This window comes from Lissotriton helveticus, chromosome 2_1, assembly GCF_964261635.1.
Source record: "Lissotriton helveticus chromosome 2_1, aLisHel1.1, whole genome shotgun sequence".
Taxonomy (NCBI): Eukaryota; Metazoa; Chordata; class Amphibia; order Caudata; family Salamandridae; genus Lissotriton; species Lissotriton helveticus.
The window spans coordinates 176651624-176669877 of record NC_136059.1 but is presented as its reverse complement, the minus strand read 5'-3'; positions in this window follow the sequence as shown (position 1 = coordinate 176669877).

Sequence of the window (18254 nt, the reverse complement as noted above, 5' to 3'; positions counted from 1 at the left end):
GAACCAACTGGCCCTCTGGCTGGTGTCTCTGTGGGGGGTTTCTTCAGCGGGGCGAGGGTTTTGGCCCAGTCCTCGATCCAGCGTCCGGTCCTCCTTGCTAACTTCCTGTGTGAATGCCTCAAAAGAGAGTAGCATCTGTGTCAGGCATTTGACTAGGCCCCATTTGTACGCATTCATGGTCATAGCTTTCCCAACTGCATCCTCGCCTCTTAGAAGGACATAGTAATTGATCTGTTTGTACTGCTCAAACAGATGTTGCAACATGTAAAAAATTGAGTTCAACGTGTTGTCACCACCTGTATCAGGACTTTGACTGGTGCTCTATTATTACGCTGAAGAATCTGCAGCTGCTTCCTGCCTTAAAAGAATGGCAGAAATTCATGCAGATTCTTCTGCTGGGGGGTCAGTATGTTTCTGAATATGTCATCTTTTTTGAAGGACGCCTTGCACCACCAGGTTGACTCAATGGGCCCTGAAGTAGCATCTGCCTGAGATGGCCTTGACTATGTTACTGCCATTGTCCATGGCAACAAATCCAATTCTGGAACCTCTGGGTTGCAGCCATACACACACCTTGCTGTTAAATTCCTCAAAGATGTTTACAGCTCTATGTGATTTCTCCATGGTGAACAGGGCCACTGTTGCATGTCGCCAAATGCTCTTAAAACTTTCTTCAGTGCCAAGACCTGCAGATATCTTTTGCTTTACCCCTGCAAAAGAGATCCAGTGTGCAGTGAAACACATGTAATCAGTCACCCGACAACTGGTCCACATGTCTGTCATCAGGTGGATGGTGTGAACAACACTTCGCTGCAAAGCTTATCCAACCAACTGCAGCACATCGTGATGCAGCACTGGAACAGAAACTCTAGCCAAATAGGTCCTACTTGGTACCTTCCAGATTGCTGACACAAATTCAAAGAATCCCACTCCTTCCACAAATGAAAAAGAGAGGTGGTCCAGTGCTAATATTTATGCCAGATTTCTATTGTACAAACGTGCAGTTGGGTGGTTCCACTTGTAGGGCACCTCCTGCCTAAATAGTTACCTGGATGTACTTCTTTTTTGGGGCCACTGACACAGGCATCTTTCGAGAAGTAGATGGTGGTCGCAGGCTCAATGTGTGTCGTGGTGAGGCAGTCACTGCCGTGTTGTCTCCATCTCACTCAGAGCAGTGGCAGCTGGTGACATTTGAAAGTGGTGGGGCATAAAAGTTTGGGATGAGACCCCTGTGGTGAGTGAGCATAGCAGCGAGCCGGACTGCCATAAGCAGGGTTCGGGAGGGTTTTCCCCCATGAAAAGTTTGAAAAACAAGTGGGGAAATGGTGCAGTTCATGCAAATGTGAGAAAGCAAGAAGGTTAATAAGGAAGGTTAATAAAGCAATAACTGCCTCCACAGCCTGTGGTGTGTTCATTACCTTCCCTGTCAAATTCTACTCATGAGGCACCAAGGAAGATGGTGTTTATTGAGACATTTTCTCTGTGGTCACCCTGGAACATAGTGGAGATCACTTATTTTAGTAAGCCTTCTCTGCGATTGTAAGACCTCACCGCAGCCCATTCTAAGAAGGTGCCATGATATCACAAGGAGAGCAGTTTCTGAGCTGACACCAGTAAGATGCTCCTGGTGGGGGTGGCATCCCATTAGCCACCTTGAAACCCTAATGAAACAGTGTTTGTCAAGCACTTGCAGGGACTCCAAAGAGCACTGTGCATCCCACCCTAGGGCACCACACAACAAGGTACTCACTCAGGAACACTACTGACAGCTATTTCTACCACAACACCTACATCAGGAGTCCCATCCAGCGGAACTATGGAGTAAAGGGTCCAACCTGTGACAGTGCAATGACAACATTAACCCCTTCTACGCTCATGACGAGCTCAGCTCGTCATGGGCGTAACCTGCGCTACGCGGATGACGAGCTGAGCTCGTCACGTAACGCGGGTTTTTGCGAATCGCAGCGCGCAGCGGGAAAATTGCTAGCGCGCATGCGGTTAAGAAACTGTCCCTACAGTCCCACATAGCACGGTGTTCATCCCAGAAACAAACCGGTCATAGTGACTGTCCCAAATCCTGGCCTAAGAGGATGCCACAGAGTACAACGTCCTTCATGATACCTATTCTAGAAGGCCACCCTGGAGAACAATGGAGGGAGCAGTTCACACTGTAGCATCACAAAATGAAGTGTACACCCGCCAGAAACACATATTCTAAAAGAGACAGGAATCAGTCCTGCTACTTATTTTTAAAGAAAACTCCCAGATATAATGGAAGGTAGTGTACAATCCAATACGTCTTCTAGAAGATTTCATTAACCAGGTGTTCACCTGTCAAAACACCCCAGCACCACAGATTACATTATCTCCTCAACACAGATCCTATGAGGGGGTTCAACTTTGGAAACCCAGGAGTGCAGGGATCACCTGGTGATTCAATGTAGCAAGCATCTGCACCTTGGGCACCACAGACTGCAGACTATTTCCAAATACGTTTTCTATGTGGACCAACCTGAAGCACCATGAGGTGGAGACCACCAAGTGAGGGATTCTCCCTGGGAAGTCATGGCGATAGGGATAAGAGGAAAGGGCCTCACTCTACTAACATCCTTTTTATCAAGGAGATCCCAAACGGTGCAACTAGGTCAGTTTAAATCCTCACCGTTTTCTCTGTCTTGTGGGGTTCCTCAGGGTTCCTCGTTGAGCCCAACTCTTTTTTTTATACATGTCTCTAAACCCGCCCCGCTGATAGAAATTTTAACCTGATTCCAGCATCCTACTCTAACTACACCCAGCTGGTGATTTCTGCGGTGGATAAGGATGTTAACCATTCTCTAAAACTACATGACTGCATTATTGCCCTGAGTAGCTGAATGAGCAAGCACTGCTTAAACTCAAGCAAAACAGAGGTGGTACTCTTTGGTAAACTCTCTCCACCTTGGTCTCCTGCCCGGTGGCCAGATAAACTGGGCCCACCTCCTATCCCAGTAACAAAAGCCAAGAACCTTGACTCTATCACGGATGAGAAACTCAACTTTGAGACCTAGGTGTCTAAGGTTGTGTCCTCCTCTTTTTCACCATCAAAACTCTGAGAAAAATCCTTCCCTTTATTCCTAGAAACACTACAAAAACTGTTGTGTTCTCACTAGTCTTGTCCAAGCTGGACTATTGTAATGGCCTATATATGAATCTTCAGGCCAGACTACTTAGGAAGCTACGGTCAGTACAGAATGCTTCCACCAGATTGATCCTGGATGTTCCCAAAAACCAGCCTGTAGCGACAACCATTCAGGATCTTCACTGGCTCCCAATATGCCAACGAGTCAAATTTAAAGCACTCTGCATTGCTCACAAGGCTCTGCACAGAGAAGGTCCAAAATTTCTTAGGAATACATTTAGATGGTACTCTCCAAGTAGATCTCTGCGATCAGCCAATGCCAGCTTGGTTACCACCGTTAAAATTAGAAAAGCGAGCTGGGATGGTAGGAGTTTCAGGCACTGTACAACCAGGCTGTGGAACTCTCTTCCACTATATCTTGCTTTCAGAAAACAACTCAAGACTTGGCTTTTCAGATATTAGCTATTCCTCAGCGCAGTGTGTTTATGATCCTCAAAGCGTCAAGACACCTACGGGTATACCCACGCTATACAAGTTTCAATAACATAACATAACATGTTCCTATCATCATAATCAGAAGTGGTGCTTGGAAAAGATGGTGGAGTAGTCACTTCCTTTTCCTTGCTAGAGATCTTGGAGTCAATGTTCTTAAAACACGAGGTTCAACTTTTTGCGTAGAAGGAAGCACAACCTCCTGGTCTGCTCCAACATCAGGGAAATGTACTATTGCTGGCTACAGCTGTGGCTGCTGTCCACTTTGCTCTGTTTCCTGAAACAATTGTGTACTACTTTGTGAAAAGGACAAATCCAATTCAACATCATTGCTCATCGTAGTTGACATGATTTGAGTGGCTACCTCAGTGGCAGACATGGCCCTTGGCTTAGGTTGGGGGGGTGGTGCTGTTGATGAAGGAGTGCTACTCTCAGATGGCTCACCAGTGGTCGATGCGACAGGTACAAGTTTGCCAAAAAAGGTTGTGGTTGACCCGCCAGTGGTGGAAATCTGCTTCTGGTCCACCCCACTGGCCACTTTCGTGGCAGTACGTCTCTTTTGGACCATTTTGAAGTATCAGTTGGCAGTGGCTACACAAGCTGAAGATATGTCCATGTTTTGTAGTCAGTCATGGGTCATGCTATGCACAGGTCTTCTGTCTAGCAGTACTGTGGGTGATGTCTTTTCTTTTGTGCAGCTCAAAGCAAGCAAGCAAGAGGAACATCAGTGAAATGTGGCATTGTTGCAGTTCAATTAGTAATACAAACAAACAATATAATTTAGTGAGGTTACCTAAGCTATTATAAATAATTAGCAATACAGAGCACCTATCTATTCGTAAAATCACACCAAAATAAACTTTCATGGTGTACACTCAGGAAGGATAAGAAAGAGCAACAGCAACAACATGCAGATGTAACTGTTTTCATTATGTTCATCGTGTTGGGATGTGGCACTTAGGGAGATGCATGTGACAATAGAATAATCCTTAGACAATTAATGCTATTGTGCACCTATAGCAGACATGGAGTTGATGCCAGATGTTCAGAAAATAGGGGAGAATTAAAAATAAATTAAATAAGAATTTAAAAAAGTAATGATTTTTTTAAACATAAAACATTTTTTTATTAAAAAATTCAATTACAAAAAATTTCAATAAATAAGAAAATAAAAATAAAAATATATATATATATATATATATTGTTTTAATCAAAATAAATTACATTAAAAGCTTGACTGCCACGTTTGCAATCGGCACTAGATTGGCACGGTCATTGCTGGAAGCCATGCAAATAAGTGTGAAGTCTCGTTGGAGCTCGCTGGCGGTGCAAGAAGTCTTGCGCGGGCTCACAAGCGGCCCGAGAGTATGTTGGCACTCGAGGTCGAATGCCAAAACAAAACCCAAGGGTGCGAACGGAAAAAAACTCTGCTTTGCACCCGAAAGGCAGAATTCAGGAACTCTACGTTTGCCTGCAGAGTGCAGAGTGCTCGAATTCCGCAAACTCAAAGAGTGGAGCAGAGTCTACTGCCCGACCCTAACTATAATGATGTAAACATGCCCATGATGGGCAGGGGAGATCACTGTTTAGCTGATAGATAGACAGAAATCCCCCCAACTAGGCACAAATGCCAAAGTAGGAGGGATATATTTTAGGGCTACGGCTGGGAAAGCAGTATAGGTAGTGGTAAAGACCATCTCTTAATTAGTAGCAGCAACTTCTGTCATTCTTTGTGTCTCCCTAATCCACCCCATATATCCAAATTTAGCAGCAGTTGCTGCCAAACTTTGACAGGGTATTGGACGACATAAAACACCTGAAGTTATGAAGCAATTGAGTACCTGACACCTGATTTAGGACTGTGCCTTTTGATGCTGGAGAAAGGCCAATTAAAGCCCCACCCACAAGTACCATAGCTATTTTCATAGGCCCCCTGATGATTTCCACAGTCTGGGACAGACTTCATCTAGGTCAGGGGCAGAAAAGAAGGGCATAACACCTGGCACTGAAAATTCCTCAACTCATTAACATTAATTTGACTCTCTTTGATTGTGCCAACCTGACTGAACCAACCCCTCACAATTGGCTCACAGACATGTTCTCTTCTAGAGGCCTATAGGTTAGGAGCACAGATGGTGATGGTATTGTTGGGGATGATGATGTAAATGCTATTGGATTGCATCCTTCAGAATTCATCACCCTGACTTTCATAATGTGGTCTTTCCTCCTCCATCTCTGATGTTTCAACCCAGGCAGCCCCCGGTGTGGCAGGGATTACAACCATGGGGAATGAGGCAAACAAAACGATTTAATCTGTTTTCAGCAAGACAGCTTTTTGAGTCAGGAAGTATACTTGAGTGGATAAGTTAGTCACTCTTATCTATTAATGGACTGTCTGTTCACGTTGTTAGGCTTCTTTGGGAAAAGTGCACCTAAAGACGTTATTGACTTAATATTACTTCCCCTTTAGCTGCTAAGTTGGATCAGCAGACAATCGATCTTATCCTTTATTCAGACAGCATTATTTACTATGATCTTTCTTTATATGCCTTTTTCTCTGTAATAGTCTATTCACACAGGGAACACAATAGTGTAAGAGGACACTAGATCGGTAAGAAAAGGCATGCAAAATCCAGAATAAATACCATTTCACTTCTGAATCTTGGCACATAACGTCTATTAAATTTAGAACTCTTAGCCACCATGAAACTACCACACACTGCGTTTCTACGGAATGAGATGAAGGTGCTTGGAATTTGACACAGTCTAGCTCAGATATAGATGAATGCAGGAATTTTTCAGGGAGATGTTGCCTTTGCTATAGTGACTGGTAACAGGGGAAGGGAGTTGCTCCTTTGTGCCATCTAGGGATGGATGTCTCTGTAATGCATGTATTGTCATGAAACATTTCAGAGTTGCAAACAAGAACACAAAATCCAGGATAGACCACTTTTGTTATTTTATTTCTATATTATTACTTTTTACAAAGAGTGGGCCAGGAAGGTTCACTATCTAAATGGCTATCACTCCTATGCTGTCCATGCTGTGTGCTCTTAGAAGGGGTTCTCTCAGGTAGCTTAACTTTACAGATCTCTCTGGCTCTTTACTGTACTGTTACCCGCCTCTTTACCGAATCCATTATTTTGGGGCATTACAGGTTTTCAAGATGGCTAGTGCATCCTCTTAATAAACTGCTACAATAACTTTATTGACAAGGCTCTCCATCCACATTTTGGCAGAGGTATTACATTTCCTGAACAGTTCACAAAGATAATTAAACTTGGTAAATATGACTCGTCTCATAGTCAGTATTGTTGATTCCCATGCAACAAGAGGCACGGAGTTAGATCCTGTGTTCTCTCTCCACAGGCCAGAGATTTACACACAGCAACATAAGGCCTCAGTGGTAGACTATAGGATTGATAATGATAGGTTGTTTCTGATCAGTGTCAATAAATTTGAAAGTCGTATCCTCTGACGCTTAAAACAAGGGACCTGGGCCAAGATTAGGGATGAGGAGCGCAGAGAACGCGTAGGTACATAAAAAGAAATGCGCTTCTGCAGATAGAGAGGGCCATGCCCCTGGAGCGCACGGTGGGCCATGATCAATGTCTTAAATTTTACCCTAGCAGCCAAGGGCAGCCAATGGCATAGTCACAGCTGGAGATGAACACTGTCCCTGGATGACAGACCCGATAATAGTCTGGCTGCTGTATTCTGTACCACCTGAAGCCTCTTCAGCCGGTAGCCAGAAATACCAGCGAAAAGGGCATTCGCATAATCCAGCCGGGACAAGATCAGCACGCAAATAATCGTTTGCCTTGCCGCCGGAGGCAGAAAGGGAAAAAACATCTAAAGGATTTCAATAAAGCGAAACAGCCACCAGCCAGTTTCTTGATGTGGTCCGCAAAAGAGAGTTCTTTGTCAAACCAGACCCCAAGAATTTTTGCTGGCTGCCCAGTGGAGGTAGGACATGGGAACTCAGGGGGCCAGAGCTGTTCTCTGAAGTTTGCAGGGAATTACCCAAAAAGTAACATCTCTGATTTCCCCTCATTGCATTTAAGCTGTGCCTCTGCCATCCACTTAAAAATAGATGACAGGCAATGTTGGGCCCAGAGCACCGAATCTTCCCTCTGAGCCCAGGTGACAAGCAGCTGGGTGTCATCCACATAGGCCAGCACCTTAGCCCCCATCGCCTCTGCTACATATAACAGGGGAGTCTTTTAGATGTTAAGTAAGAGGGGACTAAGGGAAGAGCCCTGCAGGACACCCGTTGTAACTGACTGAGAAGCAGAGGAACAAGGAAGAATCCATACCTTCTCTGACCGCCCTCTCAAAAAAGAGAGGAGCCAGCCCCACACAGCACCCGAGAACCCAATCCTGACCAGGCGTGACATGAGCAAAGAGTGTGGGACCGTATCGAACGTGGCTGAGAGGTCAAGCAGAATAAGTGCCGCCCTCCCGCCTGCGTCCAAACAATCCCGTGTGGCCTCTGCCACCTCGACCAGTTTCCATGCTGTGTGACTGCCGGAATCCAGATTGTGCTAGGTGAAGCAGTCCCTCCTTTCCCACATAATCGGTAAGCTGTTTATTAACCGCCTTCTCACAGACCTTTGCCAGAGCAGGGAGAAGGGAAATTGGCTCATAGTTCCCTGGGCAGCGAGGGTCAAGTGACTGCTTTTTCAAAAGAGGCAGGATTTTTGCCTTCTAATGAGGAAAATGAAATTTTGCCTGACCAAGATGCCCCCTACGTGTACCCTATGTTACATGTATGTGCATGTCACCCATGCATATTTCTCTTAGTGGCTTGAATCACAAGGCCTCTGCAATCACGTCCTGCATTAAGGCGCCTGCCATCAAGTTTTCCAAACGTTAAGCTAACATGAAGGCCCATGTATTTGCATTGTGCACTTTTAAATAAATATCGTAATAAACCCTTTTTGTGGTTCAGTCTGAGCCACTTTCTGAATTAGGGTTTTCATGACTCCTGACACACTGCAAACTGCAGTTACGTATCTCTGACCTCGCATACTTCTAGCTCAGCCGAAAGAGACCCAGCAAGGGTTGCCAAGATAGTATTATGAATAACTGTTATCTGCCTGCTGTACAGAGTCACATTCCTGCCCAGTGAGGAAGGTAAACAGAACCCGTTCGCGGAAGATAGGGCCTAGCCTCTCTGTCTCCATTGAAGTAAATCACAGTGCTTGCATCCATAGAAAGCTCACAGCCCCATGCAATGCACGAAGAAATATATGCTTTTCTGATTCTTAGCGATGAGCAACCTTTGCTTCAGATAATACATCCCCTGACTTAAGATATCAGTTAGTACCAGACGTGCTGGTCGCCTTGACACTAAAGATCTCTCTACTAGACTGAAAGTCAGCTCTCTTCCCAGTTACACGTCAATTGCACGTCATGCTCAAATTGCGTGCACAAGTAGGGCAAAGTTCCAGCCTGCCATGTAACTCCTCCTCTATGTAGCCACCCACCTATCACCCACCTGTGACTCATCAAGTGTACACCCTCATGCACGCCCACATGCTCTTATCTCTTTCTTTCATGCTCTGCCTGGAGCGCTCCTCCCTATGTACAAGGAAAAATGTATATATGTGTTGTTCTCTGTAAATAATGTTAGAAGACCCTTCCTGAACCTCAGTGGTGATGGAACAGATTCTCCCTTAACTTGAGTTATTGGAATAAAGCCCTTTTAACTTGGACACCACGGACTCTCTGCCTCTCATTTGATACATGCTAATTGTTAATGCCTAGAAATTATGCCAGGGTAATATTTTATTTACCACATTAATTTGGCGCCCGAACAGGAACATATCCTTTTCCCCACGCGCCGGAGTTGTAGGTCCAGCTTTGCCCCCTTCTACAGCCGTGACGGACTTTAAAGTGTACACGCCATCGGGATTTCCCGCTACTCCCTCAGGCCCAGGAGGAGGACGGACTGTGACCAGGCATCCATACGAGGCGGTGAGGATTGCGGATCGTCTCAACCAGAGCCCGACCTGTGAGAGAGCAAGGTCCGAGGTTTCCAGAGGTCCACCCGTTCCGAGGCGCATGCGTAGACGTAGACGTAGATGCGTAGAAGTTCGAGGCCTTCAAGTTTCAAGTTTTGCTTCTCGGTGAGTACCACTATGGGGAATGCATAAAGTTTCAAGACGGGTTCATTTTATATGAACACGGTCAAGACGGGTCCACGTTATTCGTGGAAACGGTAAAGACGGGTTCACGTTATTCGTGAAAACGGTAAAGACGGGTTCGTTCACACGAGCACGGTCAAGACGTGTCTCATTTTTGAGACCGGTATGGTTGTACTGTATTCCAGTGCATATAGTTTTTCAAGTACATGTTTAGTTCTCTGTATTTGGTTTAGATCATGTTTGTTTTAATGTTATGATGTTTTAGTGTGAATGATTGTTGATTGTTTCATTCTATTTTTGTGTATTGTATTTCCATTGTGTTGGTTTCAACATGCCACTGTTTTCAAAATTGCGTCAGATAGGGACCAGAAAAGGTATACTAGAAGAGTCAGTTAACATCCCGCCTAGAGACACACCTGGTCATTATATGTATAATAAGCATGGATTAGACGCCATCTTGTTTTTAGATTTATGGGTAGACTATACAAAGGACCTGGAGGAAAAGTATAGATGGCCTATCTCAGGAACATGGGATTCAGAATGCATTATGAGAGTAGAGGAAGCGCTATGGAAAAGGAAGTCAAGACCCTCTCAGAAAGATGCCATTGAATTATGGCGCAAAGAGTCACACAGGAGAACAGAGAAAGGATTCAATAAAGCAGAGAGAACTAAACAAGCAGGGGAAGAGCCAAAGAAAAAGAATTGCGGGAGGAGGGGGAATGGGTCAAAACAGAACAGACTGATAGAGAAAGAAACGCCGTCGTTACTGGTATTTACCCCGTCCTCTCAGAAGAACTAGCTAGAGTGACCCCCTCAGAAACACCCAGTAGGTCGCGAACGCCACCACCTGTACCATATAGAGAACGTAGAGTAAAGCCGACAGCATCAGAAGCGTTCATTTCCTCGTATCTAGACGATTCCCTTCCGGACTACGTTAATGCAGGTTTCCCTCCACCCCCACCAGCAGATCAGCTCCAGCAACTTCAGCAGCAGCTATTAAAAGATGACGTAGGTCCCGGGGCAGTGGGAGGGGTGCCTACTGTAGATGTAGCCATTCCATTTTGTGTATATGATCCAGAACCAGGAAAAGGTTCAATGGTCGTGATTTCACTTAGGCTAAGACAAGCCGTTGCATATCTAGAGACATTACCAGACATGAAAGAACACCTAGATAAAATGTACCATTTCATTAGAACGGGGGAGGGACCAGATAGTATAGCACAAGCCATGGCACAAAGAAAGGTAGGGGTTAAGAACCATATCCTACGTTTTATTATTAACTGCCTGATCAGGGAACAAGACGAAGGAGACGGAGATGTAAAACAAGGTTTGATAGAATGGAGCGAGCACATAGATGCCGGTAGACATGATAAACAGGGACAGATAGATGCCATGTATAAGAAAATACGAAAGGAAATAATAGAAAGACACAGAAAAGAGTCTGACGAGAAGGGCGAGTCATCAGCGGAAGAGGTAGAGGATCATCAGGATCCGAAAGGCAAGATTAATTATGTAGGAAAAGCGCGACAGTTTGACAAACCCAAGTGCCTTGATTACCGTAAACAAGGGCCAGCTATAAAAGAAAGGTATTCCCTTGAAGCTCTATTCCAAGCTACTGAACAAGCCCTGAAAAAGCGGATAGGGAGTGAGAGACCTCCCACCTCACACGAAATAGAGTTGGCCCGGTCAGCCACCCAGTGGGTGTCCAATTCCAATATATACAGCAGTGATATAGTGGCTCAGACTTTCTTAAGCCTTCCACCGAACGAACAGCGTTTGGCTGGTATTTACATGGTCCAACATTTAATAACGTTGTATGAGAGTCAATATTCCGATCCCGGTAAACTGTATAAATTATTAGACGACTTGCTTCTAGACAGATGGACAGGCCTAGGTACTGAATTAATTAATGTTATCCTGGATCAACGACATAAGTACATAAATTCTCTGACCACATGTATGCCTCCAACCTCACACCACGGTGGAAATAACTTACACGTAGACAGACAGAACCCCCTACGAGAGGTACATCCCGTCAAAGATGCGGACAATGTGTTGCAACGGGTGTATGTTTACACCCCCTTAACAAAAATAGAAATACTAGAAATGAAAAAGATGCTGCCCTGCCATGATAAAGACCCGGGGGGGTTTCACCGAGAATTAAAAGACATCCTCCGCATAGGAGATTATACGTACGCTGACATTCTGAAGTTATTAAAAGTACTGTTACCTGCTGGTATTTATGAAAAGCTTAAGGAAAAAGACTGGGAGGTAGGCGAGAAAAAGTTAAGCTGGGATGCACTGGAAACGGAAGAAAAAGGTAGGCTCCCAGGGGTTGGTCTTGGGGAAAAAGCTAGAGAACTGCCTGAACTCCTGATACAAGTTTTACCGAGATTATTGATTACTAAAAAGGAAGACTGGGATGCTATTTCAGCATGTAAACAAAAGCAAGACGAGGACACAAGTGATTTCTATTCTAGGTTTGAGAAATGCTTTACTATTAATAGTGGCCTTAAGCCAGGTAGCGAGTCATTTCCACATCTTTTTGTGAGCAAATTAGTTGAGAATTCCTTGCCCCAGATCAAGAATAGAGTACTGAAGGTTGAGAGTACTTGGCAAGCAAACAGCCCTTCACAAATGTTACAGATGTTACAGTATCACCAGAACAGGATTAGAGAAGAGCAGGACCATGAAAAGAGACGCATGAAAGAGACAAAAATGAAAGTGCTGGTTGCCCAGACGGTACCGGCAAATTCAAACAAACATAGCACGACACCTGTCAAGGGGAACTGTAATTATTGCAAACAACCAGGTCACTTTGTAAAGGACTGCACTATTCTGAAACACAATATAGCTACAGGCAAGACAAAAGAACGACAGTACACTCCTAGACAGAATAGCACGCAACAGAACACACAACAAACAGTAGCGAATTTTCCTCCACCACCGCCTGTACAGGGCACACCACAAATGTATCAGTACACACAGTCTGACTATCCTGAGTATCAACAGTTCTCATGAAACAGCCTCGAGAGGGAAGTAGGCTTGCCCCTTATTGAGGTTCCTGTAGATCAAGAGGGTCCGTATGTACATAGTCGTGTACTAGGACAAGACCGAAAATTTCTGATTGACACAGGGGCGAGCAGGACTACCATCAGTCATGACGAGGTTCCAGGGGCACCTCTCTCAGGCTCACAGAATGTTTCCCTGGGATTTTCAGGAAAGCCTATTGTTAATGAAGTATCGAAACCAGTTTCCATAGGAGTTGGTCCACTGTCACGTACCACAGACTTGCTACTTACTAAGTCATGTCCAGAAAACTTACTTGGTATGAAGACATTAAAAGACCTAGGAGCAGTTATCTGCTGCTCTCCAGAAGGAGTACGCCTGTTCTTACGTGATTTTAAAGGTCATTATGTACTGACTGATTTTGACCACAGACTCAAGAATGTGCCACAGACTCTATGGGCACAAGGATCGACTGACGTAGGTTACATGGACATAACGCCACACCATGTCACACTCAAAGCAGGAGTAGTACTTCCACGTATTAGACAATACAAGTTAACACCTGACGCCGAAACAGCCTTATTGAAATTAGTTGACGAACTTATTGCACGAGGAGTAGTGGTAGAGACTGACTCGAATGTATGTAACTCGCCTGTCATCCCTATCCTTAAACGATCTGACCCTAGTGTACTGCCAGTGTACCGACTAATTATTGACCTACGAGAATTGAACAAATGTGTAGTACCACAATATCCAGTGGTGCCAGACATTTCTTCATTATTGACTGCTATTGATTCTGAGGCCACAATCTTCACTGTCATAGACTTGAAGAATGCTTTCTTTAGTGTACCCATTCATCCAGATAGCCAATATCTATTTGGATTTAGTTTAAAAGGGCGTAGCTTTGTCTTTACAAGAGCTCCTCAAGGTTTTACAGAAAGCCCTAGCATTTACAGTCAAGCATTAAAAAGACAGCAAGACAGTGTTCACATGCCTCCCAACACTGCTCTACTACAGTACGTAGATGACATCCTAATTACAGCACGTTCAGAATCAGAATGCGCAAATGCATCACTGACAGTGTTACATTTTCTGGCTGACAAAGGGCACAAGGTGTCCCCTTCCAAGTTGCAATTCTGTGAAAAGCAAGTGGTGTAACTTGGACACTTACTTTCCAAGGAGGGTAGACAACTAACACGAGAACGCATACAGCTCATTTCTAACCTTTCACAGCCCAAGACACAGAAAGAAGTACGTGCATTTATTGGCCTCACTTCATACTGTAGGCAATGGATTCCCCAGTATGCCTATCTAGCCAAACCACTCATACAGTTAACTACACAGGAGGCAGCCACTCTGACTGTCCTCCCTTGGACACAAGAACATACCTTGGCATTTGAGGAATTAAAAAGAGCATTATGTCAAGCACCAGTTTTAGCGACTCCATGTTACAGCAAACCTTTTATGCTTTTCGTAACTGAACGAGATGGAACAGCGTTATCTGTCCTCACACAAGATCAAGCAGGAAAACACAAGCTTTGCGCTTATTTTTCTAGTACACTAGATCCAGTGGCCCAGGCTCTGCCTGTGTGCCTGAAATCAGTTGCAGCAACAGCCCTAGCCATCAGACAAAGTGACTCGATAGTGTTGGGTCACCCTGTGACAGTACAGGTTCCACATGCAGTGGAGGTTCTCTTAAACAGGACACAGACACAACATTTGACTGTAGCAAGACTGACAGGATATGAACTGACATTATTTCAACCACACATAGAGATCAGACGTTGTAATATTCTGAATCCTGCAACACTCTTGCCCTCAAGTACAGTAAATGCACCGCCACACGACTGTGTGGAAGTAATGAATATAGTGACGAAACCAAGACAAGACCTGACAGATATTGCACTTCCAGACCCAGACTTAACGCTCTATGTAGATGGATCATGCATGAGAACGAGTGCAGGAGAATTAGTAGCAGCATATGCTGTGACCACTGCTACTAAAGTCATAGAGACACAGAAAATAGACACACTATCAGCACAAGCAGCAGAGCTCATCGCTCTGACACAAGCCTGCATAAGAGCTAAGCACTTAAGAGTGAACATTTATACTGACTCACAATATGCTTTTGGCGTAGTTCATGATTTCGGGGTACTTTGGAGGGAGAGAGGTTTCCTGACCTCCCATGGGACCAAGATCCAGCACGGCCAGCTCATTCAAGCCCTGTTGGAAGCAATACATTTACCTACAGCCATTTCTATCCTGAAGTGCAAAGCTCACACCAAAGTTACAGACACCATTTCCCAGGGTAATGACCTGGCAGACCGAACAGCTAAACTTACAGCCCAGACAGCCCAGACACCAACAGACATGACAAGGACAGAGGTACCATTACTGACAACATGTATGACAGTCAGGGATCCCACTCAAGATGTACTCGACATACAGACACATGCCACTGCAGATGAGATAAAGAAATGGACTGAACAAGGAGGGGTCCAGACTGACCAAGGTTGGATGACTAAGGGAAAAGGTACATGGTTTCTTCCAGATTCTATGGTACAAGTAATCATAAACACAGCACATAGTCCAGCACACTTGGGAGAAAAGGCAATGATAGACAGCTTGCAGAATATCTGGTTTAACAAGCACATGCGTGCAGCAGCGAAGCAGAAAGTACGAACATGTATGATCTGTTGTCAGTTCAATCCAGGTAAAGGCATTCCGGTGGAACAAGGCGGATTTCATCCTCCTGACCACCCTTTTGAGGTCCTCCAGATGGATTATATCCAAATGAACAGATGTAGAGGTTACAAGTATGTCTTGGTAGTTGTGTGTGCACTATCCAGATGGACAGAAGCATATCCAGTTCCAGATTATACTGCTGTGACAACAGCCAGGCAATTAGTGCGCGAGTGCTTCCCCAGGTATGGATTGCCTCGGGTCGTATATTCCGATAACGGTCAGCCATTCTCCTCTGAATTAATGAAACAAGTGTCTCTTCTGTTAGGATATACTTGGAAATTCCATTGTGTAAGACACCCTGAAGCAGCAGGCCTTGTAGAAAGACATAATCAGACAATCAAAACAAAACTTGCTAAGATATGTGCAGAAAAAGGCGTGGATTGGATGGTAGCTTTACCGGTTGCCCTCTTTTACATGCGTATGGTAGCTCATTCCAGAACAGGCCTATCCCCGTATGAAGTAGTCTTCGGTAGACCGCCAAATATGTGGGGTACACCTATGCCTAAAAGAATAACTGATGTTGACAGTAACATGCTGACAGATTACCTGGCTTCCTTGATGTCTGCACTACTCTCTTGTCGTTCACAGGTTGCTGCCGCCTTCCCTGACAACACCCAGGTCAAGGAACACGCCATAGTCCCTGGGGACTTCGTTTTTGTGAGGAACTTTGATCGATCAAGCCCCCTTGAGCCACGTTGGAAGACGCCGAAGTTGGTGCTACTGACCACGAGGACCGCAATAAAAGTCGAGGGACGCAAAGGATGGCTTCACGCTCAGCACTGTAAAAGACACTTTGGACAATCTGGTACTTCAGTAAAAGACAATACAGACTTTGCGCCGCCTGCGCCGCCTTTACTAGAAAAGACTCCACAGCAGGAGTATAAATCTAAGTTAAGATCTAGTAAGTCAGACGTAGTTTAATTGTCTAAGTCCACTCGGTGGTGAATCGGTTAGACTAGATTTCTGACATGTATAAGATCACATACGAGAATAGTAAGAAAAAAAACATGAAAGCAAAATACTGCAAGCTATTACGCAGTAGATGTATAGTTACTTTGATCATTCTTTTTATTCTGTGCATTGTTATAATCTGTGTCAGTTTATTACTACATGTTTTCTTTCCTATTTCCTCACATATACACTCTTCCAGTAACAGCACCATAGAGCATACATTTAGTGAACTGCCACCTCATGAATTGTCATATCGACTTGCATTGCGTAACAATACTTTTATTCAAATGTTACACCATTCTCACCAGACCAGCAATGCGACTGATTGCTGGGTATGTGGCCAACTGCCACCTTATCAAAAGGCGAAGGGAGTTCTGCCCTTCTATCCTCTGCCGTTCTCACACAATGGTTCATGTGGAGCATGGTTTGCCTTAATGACCTCAATAGATAGAAAGTACATAGCTTATCCAGGTGGCTGGATATATGGAAACCTGAATAAAGTAATGAATGAAGCATGTTTTCCAGACAAAGACGGATTTCCCCAAAGGAATGGAACCGATCTAGAGAATGAAGAGTACGAGCAGGGAAATGCATCGGTTAATTTTATAATGTTAAATGTTCAGCCCAAGCAAAATACAGGTCCACCGTTTATTTCAGTTCTACCAGCACAAGGTGATTTATGTGTTAATAAGAAAGGCTCAGTACATATGGGACACAGCGAGTGTAAAGCGGTAGTAGAGTTTAATGATAAAGGACTTTCTTCTTTCAAAACATCACGCCATACCTATTTCATTTGCGGTCAGACAGCCTATGTACATCTGCCCTTAGACTGGGGTGGGACTTGTTATATAGCATTCTTATTGCCACCTGTATTCTTGGCCCCATCCCATTATCATAGAGATTCACGACTAGAACATGTTAGAGTAAGGAGAGAGACAGATGCCTCAGGGATTGATCAGACTGAAACAGCTTGGGAGCAATATACAGATTTCAACAAAGGATTCTTTTTCTTCATAGGTCCCGTCCAAAACGGTAAACTGATACGCAAGTTAACAAGGACTCTTGAGGCAGTAGTGAATGTGACTGCATGTGCCCTGGCGAACTTGACCCAGGAACAGTCTGCTATGAGACTTGTTGTTCTTCAAAATCGCCTCGTTCTAGACGTCATCTTGGAGGATAGGGGCGGAGTTTGTAGCGTGATCCGATCTAGTTGTTGCGTTTTCATCCCAAATAACGCGCCATCTGTGTATGCAGCGTTAACAAGGCTCCACAAGATTGCTCATGGCATACATCAAGACCCAGGCACATGGACTTGGTCCAGTTGGCTCTGGGGTGTGATATCTGCTTGGGGATGGAAAGTGTTGTCCTTCCTAGGAATGAACCTACTTATGATATTTGGTTGCTGTCTCTGTCTGCAGTGTGGCCCGGCCATTTGCGGCCTGTGTGCAACTGCATGTGTTCCACATCCAAGTATACAAAGGGTTAAGGACGAACAAATGATGCTGTATGATCAACTATACGGTCTCATGAATATAGATGTATCCTGAAGGGTTAAGTAGGGGACAAGGAGGGAATGAGGAAAATGAAATTTTGCCTGACCAAGATGCCCCCTACGTGTACCCTATGTTACATGTATGTGCATGTCACCCATGCATATTTCTCTTAGTGGCTTGAATCACAAGGCCTCTGCAATCACGTCCTGCATTAAGGCGCCTGCCATCAAGTTTCCCAAACGTTAAGCTAACATGAAGGCCCATGTATTTGCATTGTGCACTTTTAAATAAATATCG